Source organism: Moschus berezovskii, chromosome 9, assembly GCF_049115385.1.
Source record: "Moschus berezovskii isolate FMDL1 chromosome 9, NW_MosBer_1.0, whole genome shotgun sequence".
Taxonomy (NCBI): Eukaryota; Metazoa; Chordata; class Mammalia; order Artiodactyla; family Moschidae; genus Moschus; species Moschus berezovskii.
The window spans coordinates 67,176,308-67,190,260 of NC_142468.1; positions in this window are offsets into that span (position 1 = coordinate 67,176,308).

A 13,953-nucleotide genomic window follows, 5' to 3' on the forward strand; every position below is an offset into this window, starting at 1 on the left:
TCAGCACTGGCTGGTTGCTCTTTTCTAAGAGGTGCTAAGCAAAACAAAACCGAGAGCTGACTGTGGCTCAGATCATGAACTCCTTATTGCCAAATTCAGACTTAAATTGAAGAAAGTGGGGAAAACCACTAGACCATTCAGGTATGACCTAAATCAAATCCCTTATGACTATACAGTGGAAGTGAGAAATAGATTTAAGGGACTAGATCTGATAGAGTGCTGGATGAACTATGGTCGGAGGTTCATGACATTGTTCAGGAGACAGGAATCAAGACCATCCTCAAGAAAAATAAATCCAAAAGAGCAAAATGGCTGTCTGAGGAGGCCTTACAAAGAGCTGAGAAAAGAAGAGAAGCGAAAGGCAAAGGAGAAAAGGAAAGATATACCCATTTGAATGCAGAGTTCCAAAGAATATCAAGGAGAGATAGGAAAGCTTTCCTCAGCGATCAATGCAAAAAGTAGAGGAAAACAATAGAATGGGAAAGACCAGAGATCTCATCAAGAAAATTAGAGATAACAAGGGAACATTTCATGCAAAGATGGGCTCAATAAAGGACATAAATGATATGGACCTAACAGAAGCAGAAGATATTAAGAAGAGGTGGCAAGAATACACAGAAGAACTGTACAAAAAAGATCTTCATGACCCAGATAATCACAATGGTGTGATCACTCACCTAGAGCCAGACATCCTGGAATGTGAAGTCAAGTGGGCTTTAGGAAGCATCACTACAAACAAAGCTAGTGGAGGCGATGGAATTCCAGTTGAGATATTTCAAATCCTGAAAGATGATGCAGTAAAAGTGCTGCACTCACTATGTCAGCAAATTTGGAAAACTCAGCAGTGGCCACAGGACTGGAAAAGGTCAATTTTCATTCCAATCCCAAAGAAAGGCAATGCCAAAGAATGCTCAAACTACTGCACAATTGCACTCATCTCACACATGAGTAAAGTCATGCTCAAAATTCTCCAAGCCAGGCTTCAGCAGTACGTGAACCGTGAACTTCCAGATGTTCAAGCTGGTTTTAGAAAAGGCAGAGGAACCAGAGATCAAATTGCCAATATCTGCTGGATCATCGAAAAAGCAAGAGAGCTCCAGAAAAACATTTATTTCTGCTTTATTGACTATGTCAAAGCCTTTGACTGTGTGGATCACAATAAACTGTGGAAAATTCTGAAAAAGATGGGAACAACAGACCACCTGACCTACCTCTTGAGAAACCTGTATGCAGGTCAGGAAGCAACAGTTAGAACTGGACATGGAACAACAGACTGGTTCCAAATAGGAAAAGGAGTACGTCAAGGTTGTATATTGTCACCCTGCTTATTTAACTTATATGCAGAGTACATCATGAGGAACGCTGGGCTAGAAGAAGCACAAGCTGGAATCAAGATTGCTGGGAGAAATAGCAATAACCTCAGATATGCAGATGACACCACCCTTATGGCAGAAAGTGAAGAGGAACTAAAGAGCCTCTTGATGAAAGTGAAAGAGGAGAGTGAAAAAGTTGGCTTGAAGCTCAACATTCAGAAAACAAAGATCATGGCATCTGGTCCCATCACTTCATGGGAAATAGATGGGGAAACAGTGGAAACAGTGTCAGACTTTATTTTTTTGGGCTCCAAAATCATTCCGGATGCTGATTGCAGCCATGAAATTAAAGGACGTTTACTCCTTGGAAGGAAAGTTATGACCAACCTAGATAGCATATTAAAAAGCAGAGACATTACTTTGCCAACCAAGGTCCGTCTAGTCAAGGCTATGGTTTTTCCCGTGGTCATGTATGGATGTGAGAGTTGGACTGTGAAGAATGCTGAGTGCCAAAGAATTGATGCTTTTGAACTGTGGTGCTGGAGAAGACTCTTGAGAGTCCCTTGGACTGCAAGGCGATCCAACCAGTCCATTCTAAAGGAGATCAGTCCTGGGTGTTCATTGGAAGGACTGATGCTAAAGCTGAAACTGCAATACTTTGGTCACCTCATGCAAAGAGTTGACTCACTGGAAAAGACTCTGATGCTGGGAGGGATTGGGGGTGGGAGGAGAAGGGGACGACAGAGAATGAGATGGCTGGATGGCATCACCGACTCGATGAAGGTGGGTTTGAGTGAACTCCGGGAGTTGGTGATGGACAGGTAGGCCTGCCGTGCTGTGATTCATGGGGTCGCAAAGAGTCGGACATGACAGAGCAACTGAACTGACTGATCCCTTGTCTTTGCTCCATGAATCTTCCTCTTCTCCTTCTTCCTTCCTGGCCTGGAAGAAGGTGGTCCGTCTTCTCCCAGGTCCATGTGTTCCTGTGTGCACACATGTGTGTGCTTTCTCTTTGTTTTATCAGCTGTACCAGAAGTTACTGGTGGTGCTGGCTGACATCCAAGAGGTGAAGAAAAAGCCCTCCGCATGGAAGCCACCCAAGGGTGGAGTCCTGATGTCCTCACAGATCCTTGCCTTGCTGAACTTGGCAGATTCAAGGCCCCATCCCTGTGGGGCTGCTGCTGCCACCACCCAGGGAGCAGGTCTCTCTGGCTAGAGCCTGGCTTGGAGTGGAGCTGGAGCCAGGGTGCAGGGGTTGGAGGGGGAGAGCAGAGGCAGCCAGTAGCCAAGGGCAGGGTGTCCCAGCCAGTGGCTGCTGTTCTCTGAGATTCCTGAATGAGACATCAAGTTCCTCAGTCCTCAAGGTGGCTGTCAGGGCCTGGGGAGTTTGCAGCCCTCTTAGCCACTTCCTTCCCTGAAGACCGGTCCATTTACCCTTCTGTGCCAGGCAAGTGACATCACTGTAGAGGAGTATTGTAACACAAAGGGGTGGGAAGTACAGGCTTAAGGGAACACCTGGCCTTCCTCAGCCGTGACATTCTTGCGTTACCTGCTGGAATTAACACTGAGGACAAAGCCTTCACACAAGCCCCTTTCCTTGCTTTTGCAAGACTGGCATGTGGCTCCCAGGTGTACCTGCAGTTTCATGCCCAGCGGAAGCTGCATGCTTCTCTCATCACCCTCCTTTCTTCACCTGTGCCTTCCTCTGGGCAAGACACTACATGTAGTCTGCTTTCTCAGGTCCCTCCTGATGTCCCATGTGCTGACTACCGAGGGGACCTGCATGTGAAGGGGTCCCTATCTGGACACAGATAGGGGTCTCTCATTCCCAGACTAGGCCCAGCTTCAGGAATCTAGTCCTGAGCTGTGTCTGAACAAACAGCTTCCCATCAGAGAAGGCTTGCTGTGGGTTCAGGCTGACCCCAGGAAATCCAGGAATGAGAGGCAGTGTGGGGGTCCAAGACCGAAGATCTCCCTTCACTAAGGACAGTGTGGCCAGGGACCTGCTGCCAAGCCTATACCAGCCTAAAGTCCCGGTGTTTCCAGCTGCCACAGAGAACATCACCCATTAGCAGCTAGAAGTACCCTACTGTAGGCTAGGAGAGTCCAAGGCTGCAGGAATGGGGTAGGTGGGAAGAAACAGCAGCTGGAGAGTGGGCTGGGTGTCCAGGACTCTTCTGGAACCTGTTGGCTGTGTGAACTGATGCAGGTTTTGAGAGGTCAGGAAGGTGGAAAGAAGCAGCAAGGGTGAGTGAGAGGGAGCAGGCTGGTGCAGTAGGAGAAACACTAGATTAGTGTGGTGTCCAGGAAGGCAGGGATAAAAGCATTTCAAGAAGAGCTCCATCACCTGTGTCACATGCTGTTGAGAGGTCAAGTGAAGTGAGGACTGAAAACTCATCACTGGACTAGCCATGAGTGCTGACTGGAGGCCTAGACAAGAGCAGTTTGGTACAGCAGTGGGAGAGAAACCCGACTGGTTCAAGGAAATCGGAGGAGAAAAATTGGAGGCAGTGTAGGTAAAGCTCTTGAGGGGCTAAGCAGTGTAGAAGAACAGAGAAATGGGTAAGTAGATAAAGGGATGTGATGTAGGGGGAGCAAAAGAGTTTTTGCTTGGAGAGTGAAGAATTATTGCACGTGTATTCATTCATGGGTATGATCCAAGAGAGGAAGAGTAGAAGATGCAGGAGGGAACAAGAAAAATTTCTAGACCAATGTCCTTGAGTAGGGGAAAGAGGATGGGACCTAGTGGACGAGTCAGTGGTTTGGCCTTAGATCAGAGATGGACAACTGGCTTCTAGCTGCAGAAGGGAAGGCTGGGGACCTGGCGTGGTTGTAGATGGTTCCTGGTAGAATTTAGTGAATTTATTTCTAATTGCTTCTTTTCTCGGTGAAATAGGAATTGAGGTTATCAGCTGAGAGTCTGGAGGAGGTTTTAGAGGTTTATGGATAGTGGGGAGAGGATGACTGGGTTATTGGAGTTGCAGAGGCAATGAACTAGGGACATGGACTAGGCCTGCTGGGCAACACAAGTGCCCGCCTGAGGTTCCTGGTCATGGAGTTAAAGTGAGTGCAGGTGCCGAGTGGTCCAAGAGTCGGATTCCACTAGCACTGAGCGCTACCCAGGGCGTATAATGAAGCAAGAGATGGGCAAATGAGTTAAGAATGGGTGCCATGTGTGATTATAATGATGGAACATAGAGCTGGTGACTTTCTTCTCATTCCTGGGAAAGGAAGATAAACAGCAATGAGCCCTTTGGATTCTCACGTGGAGACTAGCCTCTGGGTATTTACAGTTCCAAACATGAAGGCCAGACTCTGCCCAACCTGGAGGCCTCATGGGGGTTTCTGTGACCTGCTCCTAACCTCCTCTCCTTTCCCCCAACCCGCCCCCCGCCCCAAGGCTGGTGTCCAGGGCAGTAAAGACTTGGAGAACTTGTACCATGAGGTCACAGTGCCATGGTGAAGACTGCAAGGTCTCCCTGATACAGTGGGGGTTAAGGGTGAAGGAGACCACCAAAGACTTTGGGGGCTACACTCTGTCCCCCCAGGGGCTGGAGATTAAACCCAATCTGTGCTGGGCACAGCCACACCCCTCCCTGGGGCTGCCCTCCCAGGCCTGGGAGCTTCTATTTGGAGGCACAATAAAACTATGGCTACTGCTTTGTCACTTTGGGCTCCTTATGCTAGTAGACCAGCAGGCAAAGGAAGGAATCACCATCCTGATGATTCTGATCATCAGGAGCTAGAGCAGCTGCTCTAGAACGAGAGCAGGGAGGAATATGTTTGGCATCAGATGAGCCTTGATTTTCTCACACAAAGTTTTAACTGTAAGATGGGCAAATATAGCAACCATGGTCTGTTAACAGTATGGTAACCTGAACTCCAGATCTCTCAGAAATGAGAGTCTGAGACACCCCACCATGGGAGCCACTTGGACCAGCAGAAGTGCTGTTTCAGGAGTAGGAGAACCTAGGATGGGGGCTGGGGTGGTGGTGTGGGGGGAGGTGACAGTATCAGTTACAGGTTTGGGGCTAGTGGTAGAAGCACAAGTTGTAGTTTATTCTGTTAATTCTTCTTTTGTATGTGTTCCCAGAATTTGTGTCCAACCAGAATCCTGGAAAAGATGTTCCTGAATGGAGTGAATTGAATACGGGAATCAAGTGGGTCTGAGCGGTACAGAATGTGGGCTGTAGTGAGTGCTATTGGTGCCCTGCCCTTCATAATGTGGGTGGGCCTCATCCAATCAGTTGACGGTCTGACTAGAACAAAAAAGACTGGTTTCCACAAGTGAGAGGGAATTGCCCAGGTGGCCGCCTCAGACTTCACGAGCATCGCTGGCTCTCTTGGGTCTCCACTCTGCAAATGTGGACTTGCCAGCCTCCATAATTGCATGAGCCAATTCCTTATAATAAATCTCTTTATATATTTACAACCTATTAGTTCTGTTTTTTTTTTTCCCCCTGGGGAACCCTAATACAGATACAAACTATTACAGAAAGTGCTTCTCAAGGCTAAGAAGAGGCCTGGGTCTCTAGTACCCCAGCAGGAACCATCTTTATGTCTTAGGAATGGTATATGAGTTCCATTCCTCAGCCAAGCTCATGTGTTGGAATACTCAGCTTCATGTTCAAAGGGCTTGTCTCTGGGATATTAATCAGCACTACCTCCTATATTTCTCATAACTAAACCAATTCCTGGGAAGTTCCTGCCACAAGCCCATGCATGCCATTCCTTATTTTGGCTTTGAAATTCATGGTGTGTTCCACACCCTGTTATGTACACTCTGAACTGTTTCTGAGCTCAGGCATCGTCTGCAACCTTGCTTCCCTTCCTGCTTCTATGGCTTGATCTTTGCTGCTTTTGGCAGTCCTTCCACATATTTTGTGGGTTGGGATTCAAATATCTTTTAGTTTCATCAAAGGTGGAGTTTGTGTTTCTACTATTATTTTCCAGTGTTGCTTTTCGAGGACTTCTAAGAGAAGGAAAAATGCTTAATTTGCTTCATCATTTAAAAATCTTGTAGAATTTTTGAGTGCTTACAAATTTGATGTGCTTGAAGTCATATCTTACTGTGATTTTAATTTGCATTTCCCTGAATACTAGTGAGGTTGAACATATTATTTGTGTGTTTCTTGCTATCCTGGTTTGCCTGATTATAAATTTGAACATTTTTTTCTATTCAGTTCTTTGTTTTTTTGTGACTGATTTGTAAATGCATGAAGATATTTTTGATTCTAATACATTTTTTGGATAAATCTGTTGCAAACCCCTTACCTCAGTGTGTGGCTTGGTTTTTCAACTTTGGAAAGTGTTTTTTATTAAAAAGTTTTCTATTTTAATTTCATTTTAATATAATTGAGTATGAGCTTCCCAGGTGGCGTGAGTAGCAAAGAACCCGCCTGCCATTGCAGGAGACATAAAAGACTTGGATTCAATCCCTGGGTTGGGAAGATCTGCTGGAGGAGAGCATGGCAACCCACTCCAGTATTCTTGCCTGGAGAATCCTATGGACAGAGGAGCCTGGTGGGCTATAGTCCTCAGGGACCCAAAGAGTCGGACACAACTGAAGCAACTTAGCACATACGCGTAATTGAGTATATGGTTATTTTCCTTTATGGTTTGTGTTTTTTGTTCTTGTTTAAGAGATGTTCTTTATTCTGATATTGTAAATATCAAACTCTTTAATTTTAAATATAAGGTCTAAATTATGTTTTCCCCAGCACCATTTAGGGAATAATTCTCTCCCCTCTGATCTACACTGCCTCTTTTCTCACCTAATAATTTTCCAAATATTATCCAAAGCAGTGTGGATCTGCTTCTGGGCTCCATATTCTGTTGTCTTTGTCTACTCCTGCACTAACACTTGGCTATCATTAATTTATGATATCAGTTCAGTTCAGTTCAGTTGCTCAGTCGTATCCGACTCTTTGCGACCCCATGAATCAGCACACCAGGCCTCCCTGGCGTGAACTCCCGGAGTTCATTCAAACTCATGTCCATCGAGTCGGTGATGCCATCCAACCATCTCATTCTCTGTCGTCCCCGTCTCCTCCCGCCCCCAATCCCTCCCAGCATCAGAGTCTTTTCCAGTGAGTCAACTCGTCACATGAGGTGGCCAAAGTATTGCAGTTTCAGCTTTAGCATCAGTCCTTCCAATGAACACCCAGGATTGATCTCCTTTAGGATGGCCTGGTTGGATCTCCTTGCAGTCCAAGGGACTCTCAAGAGTCTTCTCCAGCACCACAGTTCAAAAGCAACAATTCTTCGGTGCTCAGCTTTCTTCACAGTCCAACTCTCAAATCCATACATGACCACTGGAAAAACCATAGCCTTGACTAGACAGAACTTTGTTGGCAAAGTAATGTCTCTGCTTTTTAATATGCTATCTAGGTTGGTCATTACTTTCCTTCCAAGGAGTAAGCGTCCTTTAATTTCATGGCTGCAATCAGCATCCGGAGTGATTTTGGAGCCCAAAAAAATAAAGTCTGACACTGTTTCCACTGTTTCCCCATCTATTTCCCATGAAGTGATGGGACCAGATGCCATGATCTTGGTTTTCTGAATGTTGAGCTTCAAGCCAACTTTCTCACTCTCCTCTTTCACTTTAATCAAGAGGCTCTTTAGTTCCTCTTCACTTTCTGCCATAAGGGTGGTGTCATCTGCATATCTGAGGTTATTGATATTTCTCCCAGCAATCTTGATTGCAGCTTGTGCTTCTTCCAGCCCAGTGTTCCTCATGATGTACTCTGCATATGGGTTAAACAAGCAGGGTGACAATATACAGCCTTGACGCACTCCTTTTCCTGTTTGGAACCAGTCTGTTGCAAACCTCATTCCTGATCTTCTTTAGAATTATTTTGACCATTATTGTTTTTTTACCTTCTCTATGTATTTCAGATTCAGCTTGTCAAATTTCATTGAAACCTTTTCTGGGATTTCATTTGGAATGGCATTAAATGTATAGATTATTTTTGGAAAGAATTGACATCTCTATGTCCATTATTTTGTGCTATGCTGTTCTTAGTTGCTCAGTCATGTCTAACTCTTTGCAGTGCCATGGATTGCAGCCTACCAGGCTCCTCTGTTCATGGGGATTCTCCAGATGAGAACACTGGAGTGGATTGCCTGCTCTCCTCCAGGGGATCTTCCCAACCCAGAGGATCGAACTCAGGTGTCCCACATTGCAGATGGATTCTTTACCATCTGAGCCAAGAATTCTTTTGTAGATACCCCCAAATTTCAACCTGCTTACTTAAATTCACAAAGTTTAAAGTTAATTTCTTTATTCTCCTCCAGAACAATACCAAGTTCCTCAGAATGTTTTAGTTCCAGTCACATCTTCCTATTTCACTTGTCAATATGCTGTGCTTTCCTTTTTTTTATTTTTTACATTAATATTCATCATTATTATTATTTGTATAGCCAATATTTTGGTTTATCATATGTTTACTAACTTATTTTCTCATCAATGCTTCTTGCATTTCATCCTTTTTCTGTTTCTTTCTTCCTGGAGTAAATATTTAGAAGGGCTTGGTTGCTGGTGGTTCAGTTGTTTTGATCTGATAAGTTCTTTATTTAATACTGAGTCTCAAATAATAGTTTGGCAGAGTTAAAATTCTCATTTGGCAGATTTTTTCTCTCAGCAGTTTGAAGATATTTTATTTTCTTCTGACTTCTATTACTGCTATTGAAAAGCCCACTCCAGCCTAATTGCCAATTTTTTAAAAATGTTTATTTATTTCATTTTTGGCTGTGCTGGGTCTTTGTTGCTGCTTGGACTTTTCTCCAGTTGTGGTGACTGGTGGCTGCTCTCTAGTTGCAGTGCAAGGGCTTCTCATTGTGGTGGCTTCCCGTGTTGCAGAGCACAGGCTCTAAGGCCTGCGAGCTTCAGTAGCCATGGTGAGCGGGCTCAGTAGTTGCGGGTCCCAGGCTCTAGAGCACAGGCTCAATAGTTGTGGCACACAGGCTTAGTTGCTCTGCAGGATGTGGGATCATCCCAGATCAGGGATCTCCTTCACTGGCTGGCAGATTCTTTACCACTGCTGCTGCTGCTGCTGCTGCTAAGTCACTTCAGTCGTGTCTGACTCTGTGTGACCCCAGAGACGGCAGCCCACCAGGCTTCCCCGTCCCTGAGATCACTGAGCCACCAGGAAAGCCCCTAATTGCCAGTCCTTTGTAGACAACTGATCTCTCTTCCCTGAGGGCTTTTATTTTTGTTCTTTATTTTTGGTGTTCTGCAATTACATTATCGGAGAAGGCAATGGCAAGCCACTCCAGTACTCTTGCCTGGAAAATCCCATGGATGGAGGAGCCTGGTAGGCTGCAGTCCGTGGGGTCGCTAAGGGTCGGACACGACTGAGCGACTTCACTTTCACTTTTCACTTTCACACTTTGGAGAAGGAAATGGCAACTCCAGTGTTCTTGCCTGGAGAATCCCAGGGAAGGGGGAGCCTGGTGGGCTTCCGTCTATGGGGTCACACAGAGTCGGACACGACTGAAGTGACTTAGCAGTAGCAGCAATTACATTATAATATGTCCAGGATGAATATTTTTATTTGTTGTGATTCCTGCATAATAGTTTAAAATAATCATAGTGAATATCTACTGAGCCTTAGCTGTGCACCAGGTACTATCCAAAGTACTTAAAATGTTAACTCATTTCATATTCAAAACAGTACTATTATTACCCCCATTTTATAAGTGATTTAAGTATCTTGTCCAAGTTGCACAATGATGAATGCTGAAGGTCAAATTGGAAACCGGGCTTTTCCCAGGGCTTCCTATGGGCTTCCTGGGACTCCATGAATTACTCTTCTGCTTAAATGAGTTTAAGTTTGGTTTCTCATACTAGCAACTGAAAATAAGTCCTGATTAATCTGGACAACTCGCTGGACATTGTGGCTACTTACTGAAATAAGAAATCCAAGAGGTAAAAGTTTCTTTTTGGGGAAAAGTGGGCCCAGCATAGTGTTGTTTTATTGAGGAACCTGTTGGGCATACTCCTGGATGACAGGAAGCTTCAAAACCACAGATTGCTATACCTACAGAAATCTCCTGCCTATGTGGCCCCTCCTGGAACTGAGCATCTAAAAGGAATGACTGCTTCTGAGCTGTGGTCTGCCGCAGTGGGTCCTGAAGCACTGGGGAGTGGCAGTAAGTTGTGATGTGTATTTTAAATGGTTTATTATTAATGACAAAGTGTCCATGTTTTCAAATAACTTTTTTATTTGGATCAAAGTCATTAATGTACCTAGTTTTAAAAAACAACAGTTTTAAAGAACTTATAATGAAAAAGTATTAATTCCCTACCCCACTCCTACCTACTTAGCAGGCAACTGCTTTGAACTCTTTTAGTGTTTCTTAAGGTATTCACCTACATATTCCTAAGCAGCATGCTTATACTATTATTTCTTGATTTTTTTTATGACTTCCTGGGTCATAAGAAAGACCAGGAAGATCCCCTGGAGAAGGAAATGGCAACCCACTCCAGCATTCTTGCCTGGAAAATTCCATGGACAGAGGAGCCTAGTGGGCTACAGTCCATGGGGGTCACAAAGAGTGGGACATGACTGAGCACGCACAAATAAATGATAGATGAGGGCCCAGTTCTTTCATCTTACCTTCCCTCAACTTCCCAATATTGTTACAATTTTTAGTCGACATTTATTGTTTACATTATTGTGATTATGTCATATATGATTACATTTCTTTTATTCTCAAGTTCTAGTTTTCTTTAGAGTTAATAGTTGCCACTTTCATTTGCTTAGTTTTGCATCTAGGGGGATTTCTTCAATTTTATTGACTCATTGTTTTGTTAATTTCAGTTATTTCTGCCATCAAGTTTTTAACATACAGGAATTCTTTATATTTTCTGAGTGTTCCATTTTTTGGCATCCCATTTTTTCTTATATAGATGTATAATCTTTATTAATAATAGTTTTTTTAAAAAAACTTTTCCCCTGCTATCTGCATTATCTGTTTCCTCTGAATCTCTTTCTTTGGTTTGTAGTTGGTGATCTTTAGTTAAAAGTTGGAGAATTTCTTCAAATATTGGTGATTCTCAGCTGTTTGTTCACATTTAAGAGTGAAGGAATACAGAGATCTCTGGAAGCCTTATGTGTATAGTCTGACCTAGTTGAGTGGTAGCTTCACTATAGGTTGATCAGATGGACTCTATAGTACAACCCTTACCTGAAGCATTTGTAGTTTTCTTCTCTTTTATTGGATCATATCTCTGGAAGGGAATCTTTGTTCTCTTGCCTGGTAGTGGTGGCAGGGGGTGCTGTAGTGGGTGCTGTAAGGCTGGCTGCCAGCATTCTTAGGGCTGAATAGGGAAAGAAGTCTAGGATTGGGGACTCCCATTTCAGTACATGGACTCCCACTCAATCTACTTGTCCCCATATGTGCCTGTTGTCCTTAAATCTTTCTCGTCTCTAGAGAGTAAATCTGTAATCTTTTGCTGAATTGAGCAGATTATCTGTGGAACTAGGATTCTTCTGCCAGCTTCAAACGAATCACTTTCACCTTTAGAGGTAGTACAGCTTTTCTAGGGGTTTGAACTATCAATTAATTTACTTTTTAGCTCTCTGCCCTCACCCCCAGTTGTCAAGTCCTAGCTGTTTTTTAAACCTTTTAATTGAGTATAGCTTACATAGTAAGTTGCATGATCATAGATGTACCACTGTGTGAATATCTACATAAGTGGAGTCACTGCTACCTGGATCTAGATACAGAACATTTTCAGCACTTCTGAAGAGTCTGTTATGCTTCCCTCCCAGAAAATAGCCAAGTCAAAGGTAACCACATGTTAACTTTCATTACCATAAACCAGCTTTTTCTTTTCCAGATCCTGGCATACACACAGGAATCATGCAGAGAGAACTCTTCCGTGTCTGGCTTCTTTCATCCAACATTATGTCTGTACTAGTACTTTCTGATTCATCATCCTTTTGTCTTCTCTTCCTCCTCACTCTTCAGCCTCTCCTGTCCCTCCTCACAACTCAGCTCCTTTCTCTGCTCAGCCTCCTGAAGGCTGTGGGGTGATGGATCCATGCTGGCAAGGTTGCCTGCTGGTGGGTGTGCACAGTTTCCTCCCTAATATCCACAGTTGGCTTTTTGAACTTGGGCCAGTGTAAAACTGCCACCCCATGCAAACATGGACTCCTTGTTCTGGAAGCTATTAACAAATGGTGTATGTGAAATAGTGTGTGTATGTGTGTGAGTGAGCCTGGTCTGAATTCTCAGCTCTTTCGTAGGTGCTTCCTTTGATCTGAGTGAGCCTCCTAAAGAGGACTCAGGAGGGACTGTGGTGAGATGGTCTGGGAGGAGATAGGCAGGGAAATGGGGAGGGGTTACAGACGGCCCAAAATGCTGAGCACAGCTGCTGGATGACCTCTGAAATAACATCTTTACCAATAAATATGTTTGTGTGCCACTTTTAAATAGCGCAAAATATCGTAAATTGGTGTTGTGATAATCATAAATACCAACCCAGGTTCCAAGTTTCCAAGTAAAGAATGTCTTCTCTGTGAATCTTTCCCCAGGAGTGCCTTTTAGATTTCTCTTCATTTTACAGCTCATATCATCTTATTTTCCAGCCTTCAAGCCTCTAGAGTGTTGTGTAAGGGGAAGGTTGCCAAGGGCTAGAGGAATTGAAAATCACCAATTACTGTAAACTAACTCTAGGTTCAGTTTTGGGTAAACTCAAGTTCCTTTGGGAAATGCTTTAAAAAAATTTTTTTTAAATTTTATATTGGAGTACCACTGATTTATAATTTTGTGTAAGTTTCAGGTATACAGCAAAGTGATTCAGCTTTACATACACATGTATCTATTATTTTTCAGATTCTTTTCCCCTATAGGTTATTACCAAGTATTGATAAGAGTTCCCTGTGCTATACAGTAATTCCTTGTTGGTTATCTATTTTATATATAGAAGTATATATATGTTAATCCCAACTTCCTAATTTATCCCTCCCTCCCTCCTACCATTCCTCTTTGGTAACCTTGAATTTTTTCCTAAGTCTGTGAGTCTGCTTCTATTTTGTAAATAAATTCCTTTGCATCATTTTCTTAGATTCCTCATGTAAGTAATATCGAATGATATTTGTCCTTCTTTGTCTGACTTCACTTACTCTGATAATCTCTAGTTGCACCCATGTTACTGCAAATGGCACTATTTCACTCTCTTTTATGCCTGAGCAGTGTTTCATTGTGTATATGTATCATATCTTCTTTCTCCATTCATCTCTCAGTGGACATTTAGGTTGCTTCCATGTCTTGGCTATTGTAAATATTGCTGATATGAACATTGGAGCCATGAATCTTTTCAATTTAGAGTTTTGGTCTAAGTTTCATAAAAAATTCTTAAGGGCTGCAAGAATGCAGGAATGAGAATAAGCCAAGAGTAACTGTCATTATGGCTGGGTAATATTCCATTATATATATGTACCAAATCTTCTTTATCCATTCATCTGTCAATGGACATTTAGGTTGCTTCCATGTCTTAGCTATCATAAATAGAGCTGCAGTGAACATTGGGGTGCATTATCTTTTCAAATTATGCTTTTCTCAGGGGACGACAGAGAATGAGATGGCTGGATGGCATCACCAACTCAATGGACATGAGTTTGAGTGAACT